This window comes from Bacillus rossius (genome assembly GCF_032445375.1).
Source record: "Bacillus rossius redtenbacheri isolate Brsri chromosome 4 unlocalized genomic scaffold, Brsri_v3 Brsri_v3_scf4_2, whole genome shotgun sequence".
NCBI classification, from domain to species: Eukaryota; Metazoa; Arthropoda; class Insecta; order Phasmatodea; family Bacillidae; genus Bacillus; species Bacillus rossius.
The window spans coordinates 16821886-16848889 of record NW_026962011.1 but is presented as its reverse complement, the minus strand read 5'-3'; the positions used below and the strand labels follow the sequence as shown (position 1 = coordinate 16848889).

The following is a 27004-nucleotide window of genomic DNA, read 5'->3' as shown; positions in this document are numbered from 1 at the left end:
CCACCTTTCTGCACGCGCTCTTTGCCCGCAAGCCTACTTCGTGCAAAGTAAAAACATGTTCACTACTTTTACAAAAGGATTTCTTCGGAAACCAGTTCCCAAGAAATAGTTTGCAATACAATGCGAAAATATTTTAATTTTTTTACAACTCATGACTGTGGTTATTTTTGTATGTATGAAAATACTTTTATTTTCGAGATAATATTGAATATTTCTTACGAATTTTAAATCATTATTTATACATTTTTATTGATGTTTCATTTGAGCATATATATATTAAATCATGGAAAAAATAATAGAATATTCTATTATACTTTATTTGGTTTTGTTATGCTTATTAATGTGCACATTTAATTTTAGAAAGCTTTTCAGATAGCGGTTTACAAATTAATTTAACTATTGGAGGTACTAAAAAAAACAAAGCTTAAATGCCGGGGTAAGAATCTGAACACAGTATTACTGCGAACACTATTTTGTAGTGTTGCAGCTGTTTTTCGTGTTAATGTATAAACCTGTTAACATCTGTTAATTTTACATGAATATTTATGTTCCATTTACAAGAAAGAAGTTACAAGGTTTTTATTTAAGTGAAATTTTTACAGCTGTTTCAGTTATATCAGAATCACAGGGTTATAAAAGTGAGTAAGTAAGGGCGAGGTTAAAATAAATACAGTTTAAAAAACTAAAGAAACATGCTTTTAAAGATTATCAAACTAAAAAGTTAAAAATAATTTTAAAATTCAATTTATGACAATAGTATATAAGCAATACTAGTATAAATGAGAAAAAAGCTTGAGGCGCTTTGTGCCATATTTTTTGTATATTAAGCGCCCCATGCTTTTTTCTCATTTATACTAGTATTGCTTATATACTATTGTCATAAATTAAATTTTAAAATTATTTTTAACTTTTTAGTTTGATAATCTTTAAAAGCATGTTTCTTTAGTTTTATAAACTGTATTTATTTTTAACTTTTTAGTTTGATATTCTTTAAAAGCATGTTTTTTAGTTTTTTAAACTATATTTATGTATAATTATAATAGGGAAATGAGTTACCGACACTACCTATTACCATCTGAGATAACTATTTGGAGTTGCAACGTCACAAAGAAATGGTAAAGTCTCTCCGAATCATTTACAGTTAATGTATGGATATAATCTTAGAATTTACCGGGAAAAAAAAAAATTCGGCGTGGCCGGGAGTAGAAACCACGTTCGCTGAATCCGAAAGCTAACGTCACAGAAGTCGCGCGCCTTAGATCGCTCGGCTAACGAACGTAATGCAATTGGTGGGACATTTTACAGTGATCAGCCACTCACTCTTAGTCGAAAGAGTTACAGACGGACAGACAAACATACAGGTGAAGCTAATATAGGCTAAATCATGTAAAAAGGTATCGAATTGAAATATATTTACAGTCGGTTACATATGACAGCAGCAACATAAGGTTTTGTATTTTTGCCAATAGTTTTACATAATTTTACATACTTACTCATAATTTTTTTATATTTTTGGCATATTTTTGCCTATTTTTTCATACTTTTGCAAATCGTATTTTGAAACTCGGAACTCTCAACATTAATATACTCAATATTTCCGATAGGTTTATGTATCATATTTTGGCGGCCATAAACCCATTGGTTAATTCTTAGATACCAATGAAGATACGGACACACACAAACAAATAAATGATTACGCGTTTTTTTTCAAATATTAGAGTACCCTTAACATTTCCTACCTTTCTTATCTGTGAAGTTTTACTTCCAACGTGCGGCCGGCCATAGACACATTTTTTTTTTTTTTAGCGTGAGGCCACGCCCGCTTTCTGCAACAGGGTTGTTCTTCTCATGCTTGGATCTTTGTCATCGGCGGGTACGCGAAGCCTATTGGCTTCTTCCGTGGCGTGGGCGGCGCGCCCTTGTTCAGGTGGTTTGCCCCGACGCAGTGAAGGCGGCAGTGTTTGAGGGGGCAGGGGGAGGGACAGAAAGTGAGGCGGGTCACTTGTGTATGTTGTTCCACGGCTCGGCTTCCGGGGACTTACACCTGTTTCGTTCTGTTTCAGGATATAGTTCACAACAGCCTTCTGGACTATCTAAGAAACAAATGGCTTAGCTCCGTTTCGACCTAAACTGTCCGGGAACACACTAGTTCGGGCCTTAGGGCGGCAAAAGGTTACTCACTAACAAACATGTATTATTTTTTTCTTTTCAGAACACCAACTCAACCGCGCGATTATGTGCCTCTGCGAGTTGTCGGCCTGATCCGCCTGGACTGGCGCACACGGGCTAGTCAACTCACGCATGCGTCCAAAGGGTTTCGTTGGAGCAGCTCGCACAGCCTTACAATACACGCCACGCACGAGGTTGATTAGGACACTTGCACTACATCACACCCACAAGCCTATAATAGCGCAGACATCACGACACCACAACACACCAGTTAGATAGTGGGGGGGAGTATTCTTTCCCTCCCTTGCTGAACTTCAAAACGTATCTCTTACTTAGCATTACTCTACATACCAACGCACACACAGGTCCGTGTGCCAAACTTATCCAGCAAGACAAGTACCTCTCCAGGCTCTAAAAATTTAGCAAAAAAGTCTGACAATAGCATTTTAACTCATAAAATAATTGTATTTGCTTATATTGTCATTCCTTTGTGTGTTTATTTGGAAGGATTGAATTGTGGACAATTTTTGATATCAGAGCCGTTGCGATATATTATAAAGTTAAACGTAAACGAAAAGATTTATCGCAGTGAGATTATTCATATTTCTTTATGCCTTGTTTACAATCAAATACAATGACATAAAAAACTTCTGTTCGGAAACGCGCACAGAAACGATCCAACGGCTAGCGCGCTGAAAGCAAGAAAGCCCTTGTTGCGTACATGTTTGCGTCCATGTAAATTATTGAACCAATAACATTTTCTTCTCGTCCTACATGACGAAGGTAACAAAATTTCGCTCAAAATATGGAAGGAATCGAGGGTAGGTTGGGGGATATGTGTGTGTGTGTGTGTGTGTGTGAGGGTGTGTGTGTGCTAGGAAAAGGAACTTCTCGGGGGGGGGGGGGGCAGGGGTGGAAATAGGGGGTAGAAACAGGAAAGGGAGGGATACATTTCCTTGCTAGTCACCAACCAAGACGCAGGTTCTGTGGTGTGGTGTTCGGCGGAAAAGGAAGGAAAAGGGGTTTGGTTAGGGGGAAGGGAGGAACAAAGTTTTATGTGCCTTGAGATTCGCGGCTGTCCAGTGATATAAGGATGTGCGGAAGTTGTCCGGTCGTGGCCATAAACACACATCCTACCACCACTTCCTCTCCCCTTCCCACCAAAACATTTCTCCCCTCGTACCGATACCTACACATTCTACCGAACAAGAATGGGAGGAGGTGTTGTGCTGCTACCCCCTCTCTCTCTCTCTCTCTCTCTCTCTCTCTCTCTCACCCCTCTTCTGCCGACACGTCCGGAACCACAGCGAACCCCTGGCGATAAGGCGCGCACCGATACGGCCTCGGCTCTGATTTGGCGTGCAAATTGAAACTTACAGCCGTCTGGAGCCTTGCGAGTCCCTTCTCGACCGACGGCCTCTTTTACCTAGCGTCGATTGTTTATGTCTCCTTCTCCTTTCAATAGGGGCTGACGCAACAACTTCATTATTATTATTATTATTTCTTTACCCCCACCCCACCCCCCTTTCCCGGTTCCCCATAAATGTGACATTCATTTATTGTTCTCGTGTAAACAGTTTTATTGCTGATTAATTTCTTGAACGACGAAAAGGTTTGTGTGTGTAGTTATTGATTAGTAGTGAGTAAATGTACCTTCAGGCCCAGGGTACCAAGCTGAGGAGCAAGAAGCAATGAATGGCCGACCGCCATGTTCAAATTTTTCACGGAATCTTTTTCTACAAAATTCGTAAAAATAACTAAAAAATGTTTATATTTCTAGGGGAAATAAATTCCGTCTTAGAGGGTAAATTTTCCGTTTTTATCCACACACAAAATAATATTCAAGCTGGTAAGCCTGGATCGGGAACTTTTGAGTCTCATGGCAACTGAAATATGATACCTTATTTGTAATTTAACACCTCGACTACATCTAAAAATTTAACAAAGTTTATAAATTATTTAAAAATTATTTGAAAAATAGGGATTTCATACTTCATCGTGTTCAGAGTCCTCGGTTGGAAACAAATTAGAGTAATTTAATAAAATATTGATGAATATTATGAAAATTCAGAAAAATTTATTAAAATACCTAAATGAAAATCACACTTACATAAAACATTTTTTAAGTCTTTGGTTCGATTCCTGGACGATGTATTGTAAAAAAATAAACATAACAGCTTTCTACAAATAATTCTACTCTATCGACTGAATAATATCATGTAATATATTACTCTCAACCAATGGAACGTCACGGCGGTCATCTTAGATTCAGCCATATTGGATCTGTCCTTTTGTTTTCGTCTGCAAGAGTGTGCTCCCGCAATCTTGTTTTTTTTTTTTTTTTACCAGGTAGAGTGCACTACGATACATCACAAAATCGTCAGCTGTAGTAGCATCCGCCATCTTGTCGACCATATGGGATTCACCATCTTGAAAATCTGTAATTATAAGCCCAAAAAATAAGAAAAAATATTAAAAAATCATTAAAAATTTACGTATAAATAAACTGATTAATTAGATCTATATCCGCCCTTGGTTTTGAACCTTAGTCTACGCCAGGGTTTGGCAGGCCGCGGCTTTTTTCACTGAATTTTACGGCTCTACAACTCACTGCGCTGCCTCAGTACGTCAAAAAAATGCCGAACTGAAACAAACGGCACTACCACAACGCATGTCCTTAAACTGCGCACTCGCACACCGCCATCGCACTCGCCCTGGTGCTGTTTTATTACAATAATTAGCTTAAATAATTAAGGTTTTCTTCTTTTATAACTAAAGCGCAAATTTTTTTTACACTTGCGTGATTTTTTCCAAAGTAGCCTTTATTTTTAATACCTCAAGTTTAGTCTGAAAATAAAAGTATTTTGATTCTATATCTTTTTTATCGTCTTAAGATTCTATGTAGATTCAGAGAAAATAAATGTTGCGGATCTCTAAAAAAATTTTTGGAGAATATGTTCATTTAATATTTGGCTCCTCTCGCTTGAAGGTGTGCCGACCCCTGTTCTACGCAAAAAAAAAGTTATTTTAGTTTAAAAAATACTTACTTAAATTAATCCTCCTCACTGTAAACAAGGACTCTATACAAGGGAACTGCCCCGCTGTATGCCTATTATGGAGGCTCTATTCGTTGCACCTTATGACTACTAGATTTCCAAGTACAAGCATATTGGTCAAGCGTCACTAAACCACGAGGACTTCCTTTTCGATACACGGCATATATTTCAAACAATGCATGTACAATATCAAGTGATTAGGCAAAGGGTATCTGAACCATGGACCAACTAACTATTTATGTTTTACGCCTACCATAGTACTAAACATCCCTGAAATATTGTGTACACTTACTGCAAGACCAGAAGGTTCTGAACCATTAAATCTTCAGTCCTGACTACAGACTTTACTACACACATTTAACGAAAAGTACGCATATTTGAACGAACATTCAACTGGGTAGGATACGATGGACAGGATACGAAAGTATATGGTAGGATACGACAGAGTACGGTTGGTAGGACACGACAGATAAGATTGGTGGAATACCGTAGTATACGATCGACCGGATACGATCGGGAAGATACGATCGGCAACATACGATTGGCAGGATACGGTATAATACGATAGACAGAATATGGTTGGACACGATCGGCAGTATAAAGTATGATATGACTGGTAAAAAAGATTGGAAGGATACGAAAATAGAGGGTAGAATACGATTGATAGGATACAATCGGCAGGATAAGATAGGATACGACTGGCCGGATTCTATTGAGAAGACGAAACGATACGATCTGCAGGATACGAAAGGAAAGATTGCTATAATACGATTGGAAGGATATGACTGGCCAGACACTATAGGATATGATTAGAAGGAAAATATAGGATCTAGCTGCATCTTCTTTTTTTTTTAGATAAGGACGTTTACAACATCGATTTTTAACTGTAAAATATATATGTTTATTCAAATGACCGGGTATGCTAATATTACATTTCCTTAATGGATGAATGCTATTAAATTAAAGATATTTATTTTACCTGAATTTCCTTTTAAATTTCTGAAAAAATATACATCATTTAAAAACAATTTGGATATTTTATTCTATGAATCCCGCTTTTCTCAGGACTTCAAGTATGGAGAATACCTCCTCTGTGCAATAATAGTCTCCTGCACATCAACTTTTACATTTCGGGTTATCCCTCGGGGTGTAATAGGCTATGTATTTTCTGTTGTTGCTTCCATTTAATTTACACATTTGCTGTCGATATTCAGAAAATCTTTATAGTCTTTGGTTTCATCGCCAGCCTCAAAATCACTATCGCCATCATTGAAGCTACTTATCATCATCACTGAAATTAGTACTGTCATTTAAATTTATTTTATCACTTCATATTCACATTTTTTGTCTAACAGCATCATCAGTCTTCTAATTTTATCATTCAACTTGCGTGAAAGAAAATCCATCTGTGAATTCTGTAGGAAGGTTAATTCCTTCATGACTCGTCTTAAAAAACTCAACATTTTCTTCCTGCAGTACGATATCTTATTCCTATTTCTTCGATGGTAAAATCTCATTAACTTTAAATGTAGGTGATGCAGAAGTCCAATTTTTTTTATTTATACCAATTCCACATAAATTTGGCCCAAACACTGATTTTTTTTTTCAGCAGACGAATAAAGTGTACTTATGAAGGTATTGATGTGATTTTTTTTTATAATATAACTTCGTCCAAACTGAAAGTCGCACTTTCCGCAACTTAGCATTTTCTGCAAAAGGGCTTTATAAACAATTGGCTATCTCGTGACATTGATCATTTTTGGTTTTAGTGGACGAAAAGTCAAAGTACAGACACATATTTGGAGACGATGACAGTACTGATACTTTTGAAACCACGTTGGCTATTATTGATATAGGTATCATTATAATCTTCTCGCATAATTCAAACAGCCAATACCGAACACTCTCACTTCCGAAAATTTTGACTCAATATTATAGTCCTTATATTTGCAGCAAGAGTGAATTTATTTCACGCAAAAAACATTTTGGATGTAGTTACAATTCTTGCTAACAGATGTCACCATATGTTGTGTTTAAATAAGTGTAAGGGAAAGAGGAGTCGTCTGGCATGATAGTGTTTCTCAGGTGTTCTTAGAATAGTTATAGACTGAGTAATATATATTTTGTTCAAATTGCATCTGATTAAAATATTAAAATGTATGCTTTGGTAACAGGAATTCAAGACGAATAAAATTCTCAAATATTGCAAGTCTCATATAAAAATAATCCATGGAGAATTGATGATTCAAGAGTAACTATAAATACACAGAGAAAAACCACCAGACTTCTTGCAAACCTATACTTTATTTATGTACATTTTGACTTTTACGTAAGTTGGTTTTCTCAGATTGTATGTATGCGTGAGAGAAAAACAAGTGTGTGAGAGAGTGAACCTTCGAGTACGATATGTCTCACCAAATAAATCGTTCAGATTTTAGTTCCCACGGTTTTTCACACATAAAGCTTAAGGCAAATATTATTTAAACGATTTTAAATATTTTAGCTTTTATTGCTAACTTGAAAATTTCTATTCATACCAAAGAATGAACGAGAATGAAATTTATTTTACTTAGTTACTCGTATTTAGAATACTACGTGCACGGAATAAGTAGATAAGTAAAATATTGCTCCTTAGTTAAAAAAAATCATTAAATGCATCTAACATAACCACCTTAGAGCACCATTAAGTATAAAGGATTTGAACATAGAAACGTGACGGTGGTAAACTAAAGTTCTTTAACAGACCTATGCACTTGGCAAGTTTTGTCCTTAAAGAAGTTGAGGCCGTGTTAAAGCTGACGACCACACCCACAGTCGTGAAGTTGACAGCACATACTCAAGTTCTCGACAAAGGTAAGTTTTGAAGAGATGGAGATGTCGTGGAAAAGTTTGCACTCGCTCGGGGAACCTCGTTGAACGAAGACGCTTGTTAACCGGCAGGTAAGGCCGGAACTTCGCGCGCCAATGGGGTCGCAGATACTTTGGCGACCGTGTTGTTGCACACGTTGCCGGAGCCGTGTTGTTGCACACGTTGCCGGAGCCGTGTTGTTGCACACGTTGCCGGAGCCGTGTTGTTGCACACGTTGCCGGAGCCGTGCCCATTCGCAGTCCAGCATTATTCACGCCATCACGTTCTGTGAGTGTAGATAAACTATTAGTATATTTGGACATGTAATGTGATTTACTCTTAAACACGGCGTGGTTTGGTACTGGAAGTTTAGCCACAAAAATATATAATGAATTCATCAAGCATCTAAACGTACTTACAATAAATAGACACAAAAGTTAAAATAAATTTCATTGATTCGTTACAGCATTCATTCATTTCATTTTTAAAAAGGTTCAATTTTTTTAAATCAGTGATAAATTAGCTTTTCTGATGGAAAAAGAAAATACTACTAAAATGCATGTTATTTTTTACTCACGGATATCTAATACTTATTTGACCAGATAAAGATTTATAATTTGTCTACAATAAACGTTTAATTTTGTAACCTTAATATTCTTAAGTTTCAGATTTTTATACAATTTCGAAAACCTTATTTTATCACAATCATTGTGCTAAGAGTCTTTAAGATTTGTTTTTAAATTCTTCGTGTTAAATCTAAGAATGTAGCAAGTGATCAAAAAAATAAGTTATTTTACTGAGATGAAAATATTTTTTAAAAATTGAAACAAAATAATGAAAACCTGCTACACTGCTTACAAAAGATGTTAAGTAGGCTATAATTTTAAAAACATGCATACAAATTTGTCCATTTTCTTTTATAGTGTACATTCCTACTTTCCAAGAGAATCCAAGCACATTTATTAAGTGTTTCTTTAATAATACCGTTTATTTTTTATATAAATGCGAAGAGAAAGAGATATTTTTTTGTAACAGTTGATCAGTGGGCTAATGTAGGCCAACACTTTTGTAAATATTGACAAGTTTTCTTATGGAAAGTTATTGCAATTTTAACCAGGTTGGTTCTGCTTATGCGGTAGCTAAAATTTTGTACTGGACCACCAGCACGGGTCTGCGTATTTCGCGAAAAAATTCCGAGACTACACTAAAATTAAAACACTATAGCATTGTCTGTGTTTCGTGATTGGGAGAGTTTCTTTCAGGTACATGTCGACTGTTAGAACACCGAATCACAGTAGTTCTGCGCGGTAGCAAACGCGTCCTGAGTGGCTCGTTCAAATAACGCAACGCAGACGGCCGCCAATCATAAGAAAGAAACCGCTAGTGCAGGTATTCCTTTTTTGCAGTCTAGTTAGCGTTTATAATTTTTTTTCTCTCGCGGAAGATGCCATCAGTAGAGCCACGGAATATTCGTGCATTCATTTAGTCGCAAGCTAGTATGCAAACATCCACACTGTCGCAGTGTGTTCATGATTGGACCGAAGTTATCTGGACACGCCCCTCTACGAACGTGAGCCAACGATGTCCAGCTAGGAGAGAAGTAAGCGAATCAGGTAGTGCCAAATAACAAGTATAAAAATGTTCTCGCTAAGAAATCAACTAATGGGAAAGTAAACATGTGTCGAGCACACCTATAACTTTGATTTCTATCCTGAGGCCAGAGAAATCCACGAAATTTCCGGGACTGTAGCCATCAGTAGAGACCTGCAAAATTCGCGGTTTCGATGGCCTTCAGGATAGACTGCACATACCCCTGTACTGTGTGCCATTGCACATTTGTAGTAATGCGCATGCTCACTTTATCTATTTTATAGTTCTTGTTTTTATTTTATTTTGTATAGCAAACTGGGAGCCATAATTTTTTTTATTCTTGAATTTGTAAATCATCTTGTAACCAACAATTTCAGCATAATTTATTTTTATAAAAGCACAAGTTTCTGTGTTAAAATTCTTATATTAGTTTTACAACAAAATAATTTTACTTTTGTCCATAATGAATGTTGATTTGGGAAATCGCACTATAGTGTAACTCTATTTGTTTTACATGTGCAGTCTTTCATGTCTCAACTCTATGGTCTTCTTCAGTTGCACAAAATAATACGTCTTTTTTTTTAAGCATGTCGGCCATGATGTAACTGTTCCTAGCTTCGGCCGTTTCTTAATCTGTTGACATCAATGTCTTAATTAATTCACCGTACACCGCAAGTGGTGAGTAAAATCGCATATTCCTTCAAGAATATGTGGAAATGATATTTTGTTCAATTATCTTATTTTGTAATACATTTATGTACAGTGTGTGTGCGGAAGGCGTGGGTGGATATGGGCGCGATTACTTCGTGACACACAACTTCTTCGTCACCTGAGTCATGGTGTTCTTCAGTGCCTGATGCAGCTCGTCTAATCAGGAAAGATCTTCTTTGTTACTTTCTGCATGCAGAAGAGCAACCATGAGCCACTACATATCAAAAGAGAAAATTTTAACCTAGCATTTTCGGCATTGTTTTGGACTAATAATTAATTTTTTTTTTACTTAACCTATGTAATTTTTAACCTATGTAATTCTTAACATCAAAATAAATGTGTTTAACTTAAGTATCTAAAGGGGCCCCTTATCTTAAAATTTACCTTTACTATCAGTATGACTGTATACTCATCAATTGATATTAAACTTGTTATTGTTATTATTTAAAGTAAAATAATTTAAAGAAAAGAAAATATAAGGAACAGAGAAACGATATTGTTGTATTCATTTAACTAAGACCACTGTTTGTATTAATTTTGACTAGTATATATTTAACTATTTCATCCTGTAATATGGCCTCCCCAGTCGGCTCAAGGTTCTCATGATTTTCTACACGCCTAACAAGGCACCATTGAGCCCGTTCCCCATGCTTTCACTGTTGACCTCTGTGCCTCCTTGGTATTTGGCCAGGTTGAGGTAGAGAGGGTGGCAGAACACTCGGGCAAATAACGCAAGTTCATTGGCTGTCGACTTGTAAGTCGTCTCAGCTGGTTTGTCTGTGATTCGATCCTTCTTCGGTTGAGGGTTTATAACTGGTTGAGATTCGTCCAGATGAACAGTAAGCCAATAGAAAAATTATCTAAGAGGTATATGTGTTTTAATTCTAACCTATCACCGAATGAATCCGCGAATTTTGCAGGTCTCTAGCCATCAGTGATGTGCGTTCTCGAATATCTCTCAGAGTAGGTATACATTCCAAGTCTCAAAGGTCGAAGAGTCACCTCCGCAGCCTGCGACGCGCTGTCCCCAAAGTGACCGCAGAACCTTACCACTTCGTCCTCGTTCTCTTGGGGGGAACGCGTACCACCTTTCCATTTTGCAACACACCCGCCTTCGCTTGTTTCCGTTACCATTTATTTTCCCGTCACCCCGTCTTTGCAGATCCCGCCCTCGCTCGCCGCGGCTCGCTTGCTATTCATGCGATCCCGCGGGGCAGCCCGGCCCGACTTAACGTCGGACCTGCGCGCGGCAAGGACTAAATAAGCCGTGCGGCGGGAGACATCGATATGCGGGACCGAAACCGTCCCGGGATTTTGTCTTTGATCCGCGTCGCGGCGGGAGAGGGGACACGGCGGTACCGTCCGCGCAAAAGGATTGCGGAAGTGGGAGGGGGGATGGGAGGAGGGCGTGTGTACTGAAGCGTGTCGCGCTGCTCACCCCTTATCCCTCCTACACCCCTTTCCTTTTTACACAACCCTCGCCGCTGCTTTTCCTTTTTTTTTTTTTTACCATCCTCCGAACATTTCCCTCCTCTCTGCCAAATCCTTCGCTTTCTTTGAGAGGCGACGGAGAACAATACATGCGCCCGGGGTGCTGGAGGAGGTGAGTTTGTGGGAGAGGGGTAAGTTGGGGGGCAGGGCGAGGATTGGTTGGAAAGAAGCATCGATTCACCTGGTCGCTCTCGCCTCGATCCCGGAAAAAAAGAGGCTACAAGCGCCGGCGGACCTTTCCCGTCGCGGGCTTTCTTCTGGTCCGCGACGCCTTGGACAAAAGGAAGCGGCGCGCGTCGGTCACGCCCGTGTGCTCGGCGAGACGCGGCAACTCATGCGTCGCTAATTTTTTTCCCCTCCCTTTCCTAGATTAAATAAGGCGTCTTGGCTAGGGCTTTTTGAAAGTGTGGAGGAGGGTGTAGGAATACGTTTTTTTTTTGTCGGATCTGCACGCCAATACCCTCCTCTTCGTCGTACTTTGGACCCCACATTGGACACAGGAGTTAGAAATAAAGTATAGTGTAGTGTTCCGTTACTCATACAGAAGTAAAACATAATATGCCATGATAGAGTAAGAACGTATTTTTGGTTGTGTTGTGCGTAAGGTTATGTCCCTTATGTATTCATTTAATCATTTCAACACTCTCATTTCGTTATCTCCGATCGTAACTCATTACCCTCAGTTCGATTGGATGCTATCTTTAACCATTAATTTATTAAAACCATAACTTAGAGAGTGAAACTCTATAATACAAATTTTAAAGTTTAGTTCTATGTTACTCTGGTATTAAATGCTACAGAAATAAATTTCACTCGAAAGTAAACATTGAAAAATTGACCACTACGTGAACGAGGTAAACCATGTATTAATGAACTCTAATCCTAAAAATAACAGTAAATTAACGGAGTTTGCAACGAAGAACTCACCGCACTTATAAATTGATCTTCGTTTAAACTACGCCGTGTTTGGATTTCCAATTTATTATTTTAATGGTAAAAACACAAATAGAAGAAATAACCACGTTTTTTTTTCCAGGAGTCTTTATAAATTTTTTAATGTTTTATTTTTATTTTATCCGTATTACTTTTGTAGAGTCATGTTCACAATAATTAAATTTATTACCTTAAGACAAATTTATATTTTCTAAGATTACTTGATCATTTGTAACCAGCATTGTACGTAAATTTAAGTTGAAAATTGTCAAAAGTGCGACTAACAAACAATCGTAACTATTCAAGCACAGTTTGTTTGGATCAAAACAATTAGCGAATATATATATATATAATTATGGTCTCATTAAAGCGGTTGGAGCTGATCGGACTGTATGGTATTTATTGGTGGGAGGGGGGGAGAAGAGAGGCAGAAAGGGGACTAACGAAGTCCCGCCTGAGGGTGTGTGCCTTCGAACACTTAGTAAAATCGTCGCGAGTTTATAAGTTCGTTTCAGCTACGAGGAATTTCAGTAAACCAATAACGGCGTGCCATTTTATTAAATAACAGCTTCGAGTTATTTGCGCATTGCGCCTCAGGCGACCAGCGCGAAAATGATTTTATTCCGCCTTGGAACGCGAGCGGGAAACTTCTGCTTCCTAATTTCACCCCCGGGCAGCATACGGGCGAGAAAGTTCCCCTCTGAATGGTTAAATTTAATTCCCGTTTCTGCGCTCATTTCCTCGGTGGTGCGTTGAACTTTATTTTTTATATAGATTTTGTATTAAAAACTTGAACTGAAACGGGCGTGTAACGAAATCTGAACGGTGAAGTATTTCAATTTGTTTGTTTTTTATTTTTTGAAGAACTATAACGCAGTTTTTTGAAAATTCACGTTTCTAATAGTATTGCACGAACACGTGGTTTTAAAAGTAATCATTTAAATAACTTAATAACTTATAAATGACCAAAACTGAATTTTTAAAGACTTAAAAAAAGTTATGAACAGGCTTGTTAAACACCTGCAATTTTTTCTTCTTAATGTACTGTGTTTGTACGTCTGTGATATATAGTTATTATATATAACTATACTAGTTTTTTTAGCTATACATTTTATGAGTAGTGATCGTTTTGTGCGAATATCGTTTCAGGCATTATTTGACGGATTGTAAAAGGATCTAATTGTTATATGTTAATTTCATCCGTTTTCAGTTAAATATCTCATCTCTCATTAAAGTAATATAATAAATATTAGCTAAAACCCACTGCAATGAAAACACAAATGCAACATTTGACGTCACAGGGATATCTCTACACTATTGGATAAAACTTAAATTAAAAATGTTTTACACCCCCGACTTTAAATTGTCACTTGAGGGTACACAATGTTTTTCGTTCGTCCACTCTGGATTGAAACACGTGTACTTGTCCAGTGTGAAAAAAATGGCGTTTTCAAGTTAATACTTACCACACATAGTTATTTCCTCTGTGCCTTGTTGATATTAAAAGCGAATGATAATTGAATGAGAAACTACAGTTACTTGAAATCGAAAGGCGCGTTTGAATCACTGAGAAGCGTTTTCAGGAGACGAATAGAGCTTCAACATTGCAATGGTGTTGCAATGAGATGCAGAAAGAAGCGTCAACAACACAATATCCGTTGCCATGGAGACGAATAAATCATCAACAATTCAATATCCGTTGCCATGGAGACGAATAAATCATCAACAATTCAATATCCGTTGCCAAGGAGATGAAGAAAGCATCGACAATATCTAAACGAAAAATTCTCATTTACTTAAAATTTTGCTGGGAGGATGTACGGGGAGGGTGATGGGGTAGTTTTCCAAAATCTCAAGTGGACAGTGATCTTTCTCGTGTTTGGAAGATCAAGTGTGCGAAATATCATCGAGATTGGAGTAAAATTGTAGATTTGTAAAACCTACTATTAAACAAACAAACGGAAACTCTTCTTTATACAGGTTTAGTCTGAATTCAACCTACAAACTTTGTCTGCACGTTCATCACGACAATTAAACTGAAAACCTCTATACTACTTATGGTCTTAAGTGTTTTCCATGTCTGGTATGTGTCTTTGAACAACATTTTTATTTGTAAACAATAGAGAAAATATTTTAGATGTAACACCAAGTGTCTGGATTAAGTCTAAATGAATGAAGTTCTACAACCACCGTGTGTTTTGTGAGAGTAAAAAATGTATTTCTTTGAAAGGATGGGGGGTAGTAACACGTCACATAAATGTATGTAAAACAAAGGTACTACTCCCGTTTATCCAAGGAAATAATTTTGCTACAACCACTGAATTTGTAGTGACTGCAGAACTTCATTAAAATAAACATATTACAAATGCACAATGTACTATTTAAACTACTCAATTGTTTATGAAAACAAAATGTTATTCAGTACTTACTTCAAAGGCATATACCAGGCTTGGGAAACACTTCACACCATTAGTTGTATCAAGTTTTTCAACTAATTTTGGTGTGATGGACCTGCAGTTGACGTTTGTTTCTTGAATTCAGAGACATTCTGTGTATAGAAATAAAGGCCCCGCAAACCACTTGGGAGTAGATTTTGTGTAAACACCGTTCTTAGTTGATTCCTATGTAATATAAGGAACATCCCGGCAAGTTTTAAGTTTGTAGAACAAATATTTGAAGAAAACGGGAAATGTTCATATTTTAAGTCCCCTCAAACCTACTTGACGGTTAATTTTCGTAAAATACGTTCTAAATAGATGCCTATGTAGTAAAAAGGAATATAAGTGCCGAATTTCATGTCTGTAGTACTTAGAGTTCCGGAGTATTAGTAATGAGTGTGTCAGAGTGTGGATTTTCGCTTTTATGTATATACATACTACTTCCCATTACTTCACCCGCATATCCGATAGAGAAACTTGTAGTTTTTACCTAACTAACTTTTTCATTTGAAGCTTGTGCTTGTCGAGTACATTCCTCAGTTAATAATAATTTTAATTATATTTGGATAACATCACTGTTCTTTCAGCTTCTTTTTATTTTCTACTTTATATTTTCATAATGCAGAACAAAAATTTCACTAACGTGAAATGTTGGCTCTTTTAAATTTCTTAGTTTGCATTTATCAGGTATGTTACTACAAAATTTTCCTTCGGGGTATTTTATGCTTAAGACTTTAGACATTTCTTCCTTCGAAATGTTATTAATTTTCTTTATTAATTTTCTTTGTTTCAGAGACAGCAAGCCTCACCTCCATGGCCACTGGACTTTTATCTGAAGAAACTGCATAAAACCTGGGTATGCTGTTACATACTTCTCACGATTTTACATAGACTGTTTCAGTTTATTAAAATATTTAATCAATACGAATTAATAAATCGACACAAAAATGGTAGAGTCGTATGAGGGAATTTAAATATATATGGTGTTAGAAATTAATTAGTTTTACTGGAAATGTGTTGTTTCATAAGCCTTCATTGTACTGCCAAGTATTAAGAATTTTCAGTAATTATTACTATACCAGTTACGGAACTACGGGTATGTATTTAGTAAGAAAAAAGAGTAACATAAGGACATCTCAAAATCAGCATTTAGTACGATAAATATCGCTCCAATTTCTCTTGCAATAAGAAAGTTAAACATATGTAAAGTACTAAATACGAATATGAACTCTGAAACTTATTGTAACGTTTTTATTATTAAGTTGTTTGCAAATACTATTTATTTATTACCTTATTTTAAGTGGCGAAGTTAAGGCGTACCGCCTTGTCTTACACTTAACCACTTACATCTTTACTAACTAGGTACATGCAAAGTAAACCTGATAAATGTTATAGCCTAGACATACCAAAAATATTCACAAATACATTAAAATAAAAACTGAAACGTGAATTTTTTATTTTCTTGATGACTAGATCATCTCGCTGCTGTTTATATATGACGTTAATTATTTTTTAGAATCTGTAACCTGTGTTTTGTTTAACACGTTTAAAATTTGTTGAAATGCTGACCCGGTCACGCAGTAAGCAATTTTTAATGATAACACAAGTCTACAATAATTTTTTTTTAATTTTTATTTTATGAAAGTGGCTTATCTTTATAATTTAGGGTGTGCTGAAACTGAAAATGAAATCAATTTTTCTCCATCACATACCGTTTGTTTTCAAAACCATATAACATAATAGCAGTTGTATAGCATGCATGCATGCATACATACATGAATAAATTCACTTGTGTCAGATTGTTTATAACTATAATTAATTTAATTGATAAATTAAATGATATATAAGGGAGTAAATAATTAAATAAATAAATAAATATGAATAAACATAAATAAAAATAATAATATGGTGTATTTCGTTAACTTGTAACTAGTAGTTATGTTTTTTCCGTAAATGCTGCTAATTAAAATGAATGTATATATAAAGTGTCAAAAAATTGTAGTTTTTACACTTGTAACTACTATTATTTTTGTCATTAAACATTTTCTACATTGCATTACTCTATCGCAGTGGGTGGTACAGGCATGCAGCTCCAGGCACACCCTGTACAGACAGGAACGTACTTTTTGTCTGTCCTCATCAGTCAGTGTTGGAAGCTAAACCTGTTTAAACTTGTTATATTTGGACTTTGGAGCCCATTTGGCTGCTCATTCTCACAGTCAGCCAGTTGAGTTGTGTTAGTGAAGTGAATACACGTAGCTGCGTGCAAGTGGTTACAAAAGTTTGTGCGTTTCAAACTGGAATTGTCAAAGATGTCTCATCGTCGTTGTGTTACCAGTCCAAGACTACTTCTGTTTTATCTGTAGTGAGTACACAATCAACAAATACCAACGAAATATAAACGTTTTCGTCAAGAAGGTATATTATGCATATTTCGGGTTAAGAATAGGTGATCAAGAAAAAGTGTGACTCCTCACAAAGTATGCCATAGCTGCATAGAAAAACTTCGCTTGTGGTACAAACGAGAAGCAAAATCGTTTAGATTTGCCATCCCAATGATGTGGAGGGAGCAAAAAAACCATGGGGATGACCGTTACTTTTGTACCTGTGATGTTCAAGGTTATAATTCCAAAAACCAGAAGCTCATTAACTACCCTAATCTTGAATCTGCTAGTCGTCGGGTACCACACGGTCCGGGATTGCCAGTTTCTCAGCCTCCTGATGACTTGGACAGCCTTTATTGGGAAATAGAGGGGGAAGCTTCCAACATAGAAAAGTATGAATCAAACAGTGATTTCTAACCAGACAGTTCAGATAACAAACCACAGCTTTTTTCACAACAGGAGTTGAACGATTTAGTGCGAGATCTGGGCCTTTCGAAAGATGCTGCTCGGTTACTTAGCTCCCGGTACATCTTTTTTCATGGTATCGACATCGCAAAACAGTTTTTGTGCCTTACTTTGCACAGGATGAAAATCTTGTGTACTGTAAAGACATTCCTGGACTGATGGTCCAATTTGGTATACAATATGGCTCAAATCAATGGCGTTTATTCATTGACTCTTTGAAAAAGTCTGAAGGCCGTTTTATTACACAATGGCAATACATTATGCCTCTCTTCCGGTTGGCCATTCAGTACATTTAAAAGTGAAAACCCCCAGAGCTTATCAAAAATTAAAAGGTAAAGGGAGGTGGCGTTGTAAGAAAGAAAAGGAATAGAGTGTGATGCTAGTTGTAATTGGCCAAATAAAAATCAACGTCAACAACTTCCGCTTCCACAACAAATTACAATACCAAACAATTAGATAGAAAAAATTTAAAAGGGAAAAACCAACAATATGCATGCATAATAAAAGCATTAACACCCAAAAAAAAGGTGCCAAGGGCATTAAACTCTGAGAGGATCTAGGCGGCTCTACTGCATTCACATGCATTAGCTTCAAAAAACAAAACCATACCCATCAGTGACTTCACTCATAAACTCCCCTGGGTGCACCCCTAAAACAATTCCCTTGATCCCCACAGAATTAATATACAAAACAAAATTACAATATTATTATAAATATATTTACTAATCTCAGCTGGTAATTTTAAATCAAATTTTATAAAAAATTACTATTTATATAACACAGTACTAAGTTTCAAAAAGGCAAAATAATAGAATCGACTATCTGTGACATTCAACATTAACCAAAAACAACCAATAGGAATAATATCTAACATATGGTAATAAATAAGAATAACGGTTTAGTGAAATAAACCTCAAAAAAATTCATTTGTGCCTCAAAAATCTCTAGCGCACAAAATAAATTTACACCACAGTTTATAAGTTTGTACTCATCGGCCAGGATTTACAAAATACTCGTATTATATTTACTATCCATCCTCCTCTACGCAGGACTGATAAATGTTCACCAGATAACCAGCAAATAAATAATATAAAAATATGATAAAATATTTATCATTAAAAATATATATAAAATATATATAAAAATAATTGCATTTCACAGCACAAACCCTTCATTTACCACGCATAAGACAGTATTAGATAGCGACGTTATCAGAATTACAAATTATAAATTCAATTCGCAATGTGCATAAAAAGATACTGATTTACTGTGGTGTACCCTGAATTGCTCAATATTTTCCAAAAAAAATAAATAAAAAATTCAAGTGAAAATAACACCATTAAATGCATATCAGACGCCCCATCGAAAAATCCCCACAAAGGAAAAACAACGAATACCTCGTCCAATAAGCAACGGTAGAAAACCCTAAGAGAATAACCAAGTCTACAAAAAAATATATATTATATTATTACGACGAATAATCCCAACACAAAAAGCAAGAATAAACCAGACGTCCAACACTTACAGTTTTCTAGAAGCCTCTACAAAGACGAACAGCCTTAAAATTGCATCCTGCAATTTACTGCTGTTTGCACAAAAACTACGAGCACCAACTCGAAGAGTGAAGTATCTTGCATGCTTCAGTAGATTTCGCTTTCCTCACGCCACAGTCCTGTTGTCAGAAGACTGCGGACAAATTTAGGACATCCCTTCTTGTCTTCAATCGGCCCATTAGACTTCTCCGTGCCCCTAGCATAATCTTCGTTACCGAACTGTTCTTGGAAAAATTTCACAATAAACTGGACATATAATCTCGTAGCAGATGCACGGGATGTACGCTCGTAGACCCCTTAACTGGAGCACCGCAACTCAGACCTATTCTCTAACATTACCAACACACACGGTAGCAAAACGTATTGCGTAGATCCGTATTATAGTATTTCAAAACAAAAAAGGCTGCACAATCTCGGACTCCATCAACACGTTTCCGTAATGATACTCGTAGATCACCCTTCTACATAAAAAGTTCAACAGCCAACCCATATTAACCATTGTTTCCTGAAACTAGGCCGGTACTCCCTCCAATTTTTCATGGCAAGACTAGCCTCTCTCACGCCCCTTTTTCAACTCCCTTCACAACACCTGCACCTCGTCACACCCAAAGCGGCCGAGGCGACAAGACCAACCACTTCTCCCAGCAGTCGCCAGAGAAACCACTTCTCCCACAGCTGACCACACAGTTGCCAACCCAAAGCCGCGCGCGTAAAAACCACAACTCCTCAGGGATTACCAAACTTACCGCCGTGCGGCGCCACCAGGCAGGAGCCTCAACAAAAACCGGCATTTGCATACAGAAAAGGAACGCGTCCACCAACCGCGCGCATAATCCGTCAACAAACAAAAACACAAAGAGAAAAAGGAAACAAGGGAGGGACACTCAAAGAGTGTCACAAAAGAAACATACGAAAATTTCGCTTTACTTCTCTACAGAATTCGTTATAATGAGAATAAGTGGTTGATCTGTGGAGACTTAAAAGTAATCACCATGCTGTTAGGTCAACAATCTGGGTACACAAATTTTCCTTGTTTTTTGTGCTTATGGGATATCCGTGACAGAAATTCCCACTGGAAAAAAATTACTGGTCACCAAGAGATTCTCAGTTGCCAGGCGAAAAGAATGTCATTAAAGACAGTTTGGTTCCTTCTGACAAAATCCTGCTACCTCCTCTACACATAAAGCTCGGGTTTATGAAACAATTCGGTAAGTCTCTCAATCAAGCAGGTGCGTGTTTCAAGTACTTATGCTCCGTGTTTCCTGGTTTAAGTGACGCCAAACTGAAAGAAGGGATCTTTGTAGGTCCAGACATCAGAAAACTTTTCGCAGATGCACAATTTGTTCTGGCATGGATGAGAAGGAGAAGGAAGCCTGGAATGGTTTCAAGGAGGTTGTAAAGTAGTTCCTTGGTAACGTGAAGGATCCGAACTACAGAAGTATCGTGGAACGCATGTTGCATGTGTTTGAACAACAAGGTTGCAGGATGAGTCTAAAGGTTCACTTCTTACACTCGCATGTGAACTATTTTCCGGGAAACTTGGGGAACGTCAGTGAAGAACAAGGTGAACGGTTCCACCAAGACATCAAGGTAGGTGGAACGTAGATATCAAGGTAGATGGAATGTGAATATGCTAGCGGACTATTGTTGGATGCTACATCGTGAATCATCTGAAGCGTCCTATACACGGAGGCGCACATGCAGAACATTCCAAGAAAAAATAAAATGTTTTTAGTGAAATGATTGTGTACTCTTCCACTCTGATATGTGTATGGACTTATATATTTAGAATTGTTCAACATGGGAAAACCTAAAAACTGTCAGCCGATTGTGTCCTTTTATCGCAGTTCCTGTCTGTACATGTGCCAGGAGCTTCAAGCCTAGAATACCTACTAAGGGTGAGTGATATTAGAATTTATTACTTATTGATTATTTTAGTATATTTTATTGTGTGTAACGTCATTTTATGTTATTGTTTTTAACATCTTGCCATACGTTCAAGGGAGAACAAACACTACACTTTCCAAGTCTATTATATACATATAGGTATGCTACACACCTGCTACTATTTTATATGGTTTTGAAAAAAAAACTACGTGATGGAGATAACCGGACATCATTTTCGGTTTCAGCACACTCAAAAACATAAAGATTAGCCACTTTTATCAAATCAAAATTTTGGTTGTAGACCTGTGTAATTGATGTGCCTGGAAGTTAGAAAAACTGCGCTTTTACATTTTTTTGTAATTCTTTATACAGATTATTTTTATGACTCCTTAGTCTCATTACTTTTTCCTAGAAATTTGGGTTCTGTATCGTTTGGAAAATAATGTGAGTAATCTTAATAAATTAGGGTTGATTGCATCGTCAAGTAAATTAGAGACGAAAATAGAATGAAGTGATGAGAAAGACAGATACTACCACACCGCATCATCCTACATAACCGCAAATGCGTAAGATTTTGAGCAGCCCAATTCCTCCAAGCTAAGGAAGATGAAACTATGTATTTCCACAAAGTGGTGACTAGTGCGTTTCGACGTGGATTTGCATTTGGGTGCAGCCAGTCCCAGGCCAGTCATCTTGAATTTTAGTTTTCCATGGGGTTTGAAAGTAGTCCGAGAAAATTCGACGGTCTTTAAGGTAAAATTACAATAGCTCGTAGCCTCCGTCATATCGGGATTTAATCTAGAATGGAAATCGATTTACTCAATCAGTAAATTAATTGATGATTTTTTTTATGATTTTAGATATTTCCCCGATTTTATACTTTAATAATTCCTAATTTCCAAGACTGCGGCCAAGATGGCATCGGAAGCTTACTGGCGGCTGGTGTACGAGAAATTTAAGCCACTTTTATAAAATAAGTGTATATTTCATAAAGTTTCTTTATTTTTGTACCGAGCAAGGATCTAAAGAAGGACAGAAATCTATTGAATTAATCAGTAAATTAATAAGTGTCTAATTTTAAGATTATTTTTTAATATATTTCTAGCTTAATAATTATGGATTTTCTAAATAGCAGATTCAAAGATGGCAGATGTGGAGTTTTCTAAGATGGCCGACGACCTCCCGCTCATAAGCAACGAGCGATGGGATAGCCCGTACATGGCCGAATCCTTAAGACTGCCTAGCCAATATACCATCATGCCATCAATCCGGTGTCCAATAAGAAATACATTGCGGCAGAAGCCCCCAATTTACTCTACTAACAACAAAATAAGTCTCGAGAGAGAGAGAGGAACACTGATTTTTGCTAGCACTTACTTGGGGAAAATATTCTGACGGATGGATGGAGTCAAGTTTTAAATATCTTGGCTAGCTCCGTGGCGATGACGAACAAAAAGCAGTCGGATGGGGGCCACAGGCCGTAGTCGATTCATCTCGCAAATTTCCCCTTCATTGTACACAGCTGTATGTGCCATTTCATAATGTCCTCGCTGTCGCTGTGTTGAAAATACCGTGTTAAAGTAAATATGAAAATATTAAAACTAATTCAATTTTTTTTTTCTTTCATGCTTCTATCCCAAACTTTAACGTCCCTTTTTCGCAGGCACATGCTGCAGACCTGCGTTCTGTGTCACGTGACGTGTGTGCGCGCACACCTGCGGCTCGGGGCAGATACGAGGCGTTAAGCATGCTCTCGGGCTGGTTAATGCGACATTTAGGGCGCGCGGGTACCGGTGTTGACCTACATGCGTCCCCCCTGTCTTTCTCCCCCGCTCCAACCCTAAACCAGCACACACCGACCGCCCTTTATTCGACCCTGCACCCAGATGACCCTGCCTCGCCCGAGTGAAGTTTGGGCGGATCTGGTTCCAGTGAGGCCGACCACAAGGCATACACAACAGTTATTATACTGTATAAAATAACAAAAACATACGTAATAATGAAACTATATAGCCATTAATTTTTTTTAAATAAGTACACAGGAACAAAAAATTGTGTAACATTAAAACATATATTTAGTACCTATGCATTTAATTCGTACTAGAAGTGTATTAAAATCACATTGAATAGCATTAAATATAGCTAACAATGAGAGAATGATGTATTATAGTTCATTTCTTCCTGACCATTCATTTCCCATTTAAAGATTAGAATCCCATTAGGACTCGCCTACCGTAACTACAGCATAAGAGCAATTATTAAAAGAAAGGTTGGGAACGGCAAAATCAGGTAGCAATCGTTGCCAAAGTATGATTGAAAAAATACATCCCGCAAATATAAAATATTTTTAACTATTTATTTCAGCGTTAAAATAAGAATTTTTAAAAAATTATGAAATAATCAACAAAAAAAATTTCTATGAGCAGGAAGCGAACTTTGACCGGCCGGCTGCTAGGCAAGTTTTTTTTTAGTTTTAAATTCATTTATTTCAGCAGTCAAATACATAGTTACAAAATAACACAACAGCCAAGAAAATAACATGCTCCAGCAAGAGCCTTACAAACTAGGCTAGGCTGGCTCGCCTGGCGCGACGGAAAATGTACCGGTGTAAAACGTAAGTATAAAACTTTAACCGCCATTTTCGCGAAAACTAAGGCGCATTGGACAAAACCCTTTTAGCTTAGTACTCTGGATGCCTCCCTCCACAACATATATAAGACCTATTAAAATACGTTTGTACCATACTTGGTGATCCCCTTGTGAGTGTTACCAAAACAGATTTTATTGAAGTTATTGTGCCATAGATGAAACAACGCAATTCCAGTTATTTGCACGAGATGTTTCGCATGAAAACCTGATGGATTTGCGGACGTGTCATCACGTTTCTGTGTTTCCGTGGCAAATAAATACCACTCTGTAATCCTGCAACCGGAGGTATAAATCAGTCGCAAATACGGGAAATCCGCAGTACTTGGCAGGACTGTGGTTCTACCCTGCTTTTTATCGGGACGACCGATTGTTTTTGTGTGCCATAACTTGATTATGGCATGCTTTTGAGAAATTAAGGTACTCCGAAGGATGTAGACTTATAAAACATTATGGCACACAGAAAGTCTGCACGACAGAAATGACAAATAATGTTACGTGGAAGGGTACGAAGGGAAGAATTATGGAACGTGTGTGTCGACAAGAAAATGGTCTCTCCGCGCGGCCTAGCGGCGGGACAATGGACGACGCGGATACGAATTCAGAATTTCCTGAAATTACTACTGGCCTAGGCCTAGGCGGGTGATCGGGCTCAGACAGACTGGCCCGGCCATCGTCGCAAAAAGGAAACCGCGGTGTGGCCAAGACGGACCAGGCAGTTCGCGGTTCCGAGCGTACACTCCTACGATTCGCAGCAAATTTACTGACTTTCCAACGGAGAATTCAACACAGATCAACGTAGAATTATTCGTAACTTCAAATAACTGAATCTTTGTTGAAACTACGCCATATTTCGACTTCCGAGTTCCATGCTTCGTTCTAAACAAAGGTAAACACATACATGGACAGTAGTATAGGATAGGGCATACTGGCGCACGGCTTCTGGCTGTGGTCTCTGTGGTGTTGACCGCCATATTGGATTGTGACGTCACGGCGGCCATCTTGGATGGTTGTGACCTTGACCTTTGACCTTGACCCCGGCGGCCATTTTGGATCCGCCATCTTGGGTCCGCCATTTTGGATGACGTCATTGTGTTCTCGAAAATTCCGGTGATGTGTTTTCCGCCTTTTTGAATGATGACGTCACCGCTGCAATTTCCGTTACGGTCGCCATCTTTAACTTTTTTATTTATTATCCGATTTAAACGAAATTTTTTTTAAAAATTATAAAAAAATTAATTTAATAAAATTTTAATAAAATATTTATAAAAAATATATTTTTACGACACGGAGTTTGGAGTCCTCGGTTCGAACCCGACGAGGTCAAAAAAAATTAAAAATGGCGACAGGCTCCTTCCTCAATGGTGGGTGCTAGCAGACTGACCCCCACCACTTCTTACCAACGCATATACGAACTTACACTTCCCCCCCCCCTTCCTAAAAAAATTATTTTTCTCGCACATGACGACCAACCCCTCCCCTTTTTTAATTTATTATTATTTTTTCATCGTAATAGTCACCCTCCTCCACCACTCCCTCCCTCACCTTAACGTCATTCCCACCCCTACCCTCCTCCTCACCCCTATTCTACCTTTTAAAGTATAAATACCGGCCGCAGGACCCGGGAGCCTTCAGTTACCTGCAGTTCCTCCTCCGTCGACGTCGAGTACTTACTTCTTGCCGCGGAGACGTCCGTCGACGCCGAGTACTTACATCGTGTCGAGGAGACGGATTTTTGTTTTTTTCACGTAATAAGTGGTGTCCTATCGGTATAAATTGAGGTCAACATCCTAGACACAGCAGTCAACAAATAGTCGAGTGGGTATACAGCTACTGCTACAAATTCAAGCAAATGCCGTTCGATCAGTCTGCAAAGTACGCGGAAGTAACGCCGGGATTCCGCCGTGTGAACTACATCACCAAGGATGGATACTTCCAACTAGAGGTCTGCAACTTCGGTCATCACTGGACCAGTGATTGTGACGAGGAGGCTCCGGACATCATCGAGACATCCTGCAACAAGATAGATTGTGTCGTCCAATATCTAAGACCTGACAGTACATTCCCTACAACATTCGAAGCACTTAAGGCTGCATCAGCGACTGAAACTATAAGCTCGGAACCAGACTACTCCTCAGTAAGGTGCGAGTTGCGGCGCAACACCGATCCGGAGGCAGTAATTAGTTGGAAGGAACAGTGTGACGGGTTTATTCACAACACCACCTACGTTAACCATCATTGGTACACATCCTGCAGCTTTCTACTGTGTAGACTCTACCGCTTCACACCCTTCAGTTAAATTTGTAAGCTAAGAAGAAATTTGAAGGGCTCGTGCGGTTATTATGTCTTCGCGCCATGTCATTGATTTCAACAGCTTGTGGTGTATTAGGACCATACCCTTAGAGGACATACCAAGTGAAGCAGAGGATGAGGAAACATACCTTCACAACTGGTATGACATCGAGTGCTGCAGACGACAGGGACGTCGCTGGTCGCGAGACGAGCCACGGGGTCGATCCCCCGATCGTGTCCTCTCACCAGTGGAGTCTGCCCGTCAAGTGTTTGGAGAGGCGGGCTCTCGTCAGTTCGTGAACCATGGACCATCACGTGAGGCGACATTGTCCCACACAACCATTGCCGGTGCTGCCCGAGAGCCTGGTACATCTCGTGACGGATCTCCATCTTTGTCATCTCCCACACCGTCGAGACCATTAACGCCACTATCTTCAATTGCATCACGCCGAATGTCAAGTTCTGCAATGTCTACACCGTCGTCATCGCTACCTCATCATCATCCCGTGTCGAAGTGTACTGATAGTCATCGCTCCATACC

General features: G+C 38.1%; 1 protein-coding gene across 1 annotated transcript in view; it reads left to right on the top strand.

The window, feature by feature from the left end:
* Positions 1-27004, top strand: part of LOC134541992 (lachesin-like) — a 559697-nt gene that overhangs the window by 52212 nt on the left and 480481 nt on the right. Inside the window, exon 2 of the mRNA XM_063385770.1 lies at positions 16030-16092. The gene's annotated coding sequence lies outside the window, so the exon portion shown is untranslated. The remainder of the gene's footprint in view (positions 1-16029; positions 16093-27004) is intronic.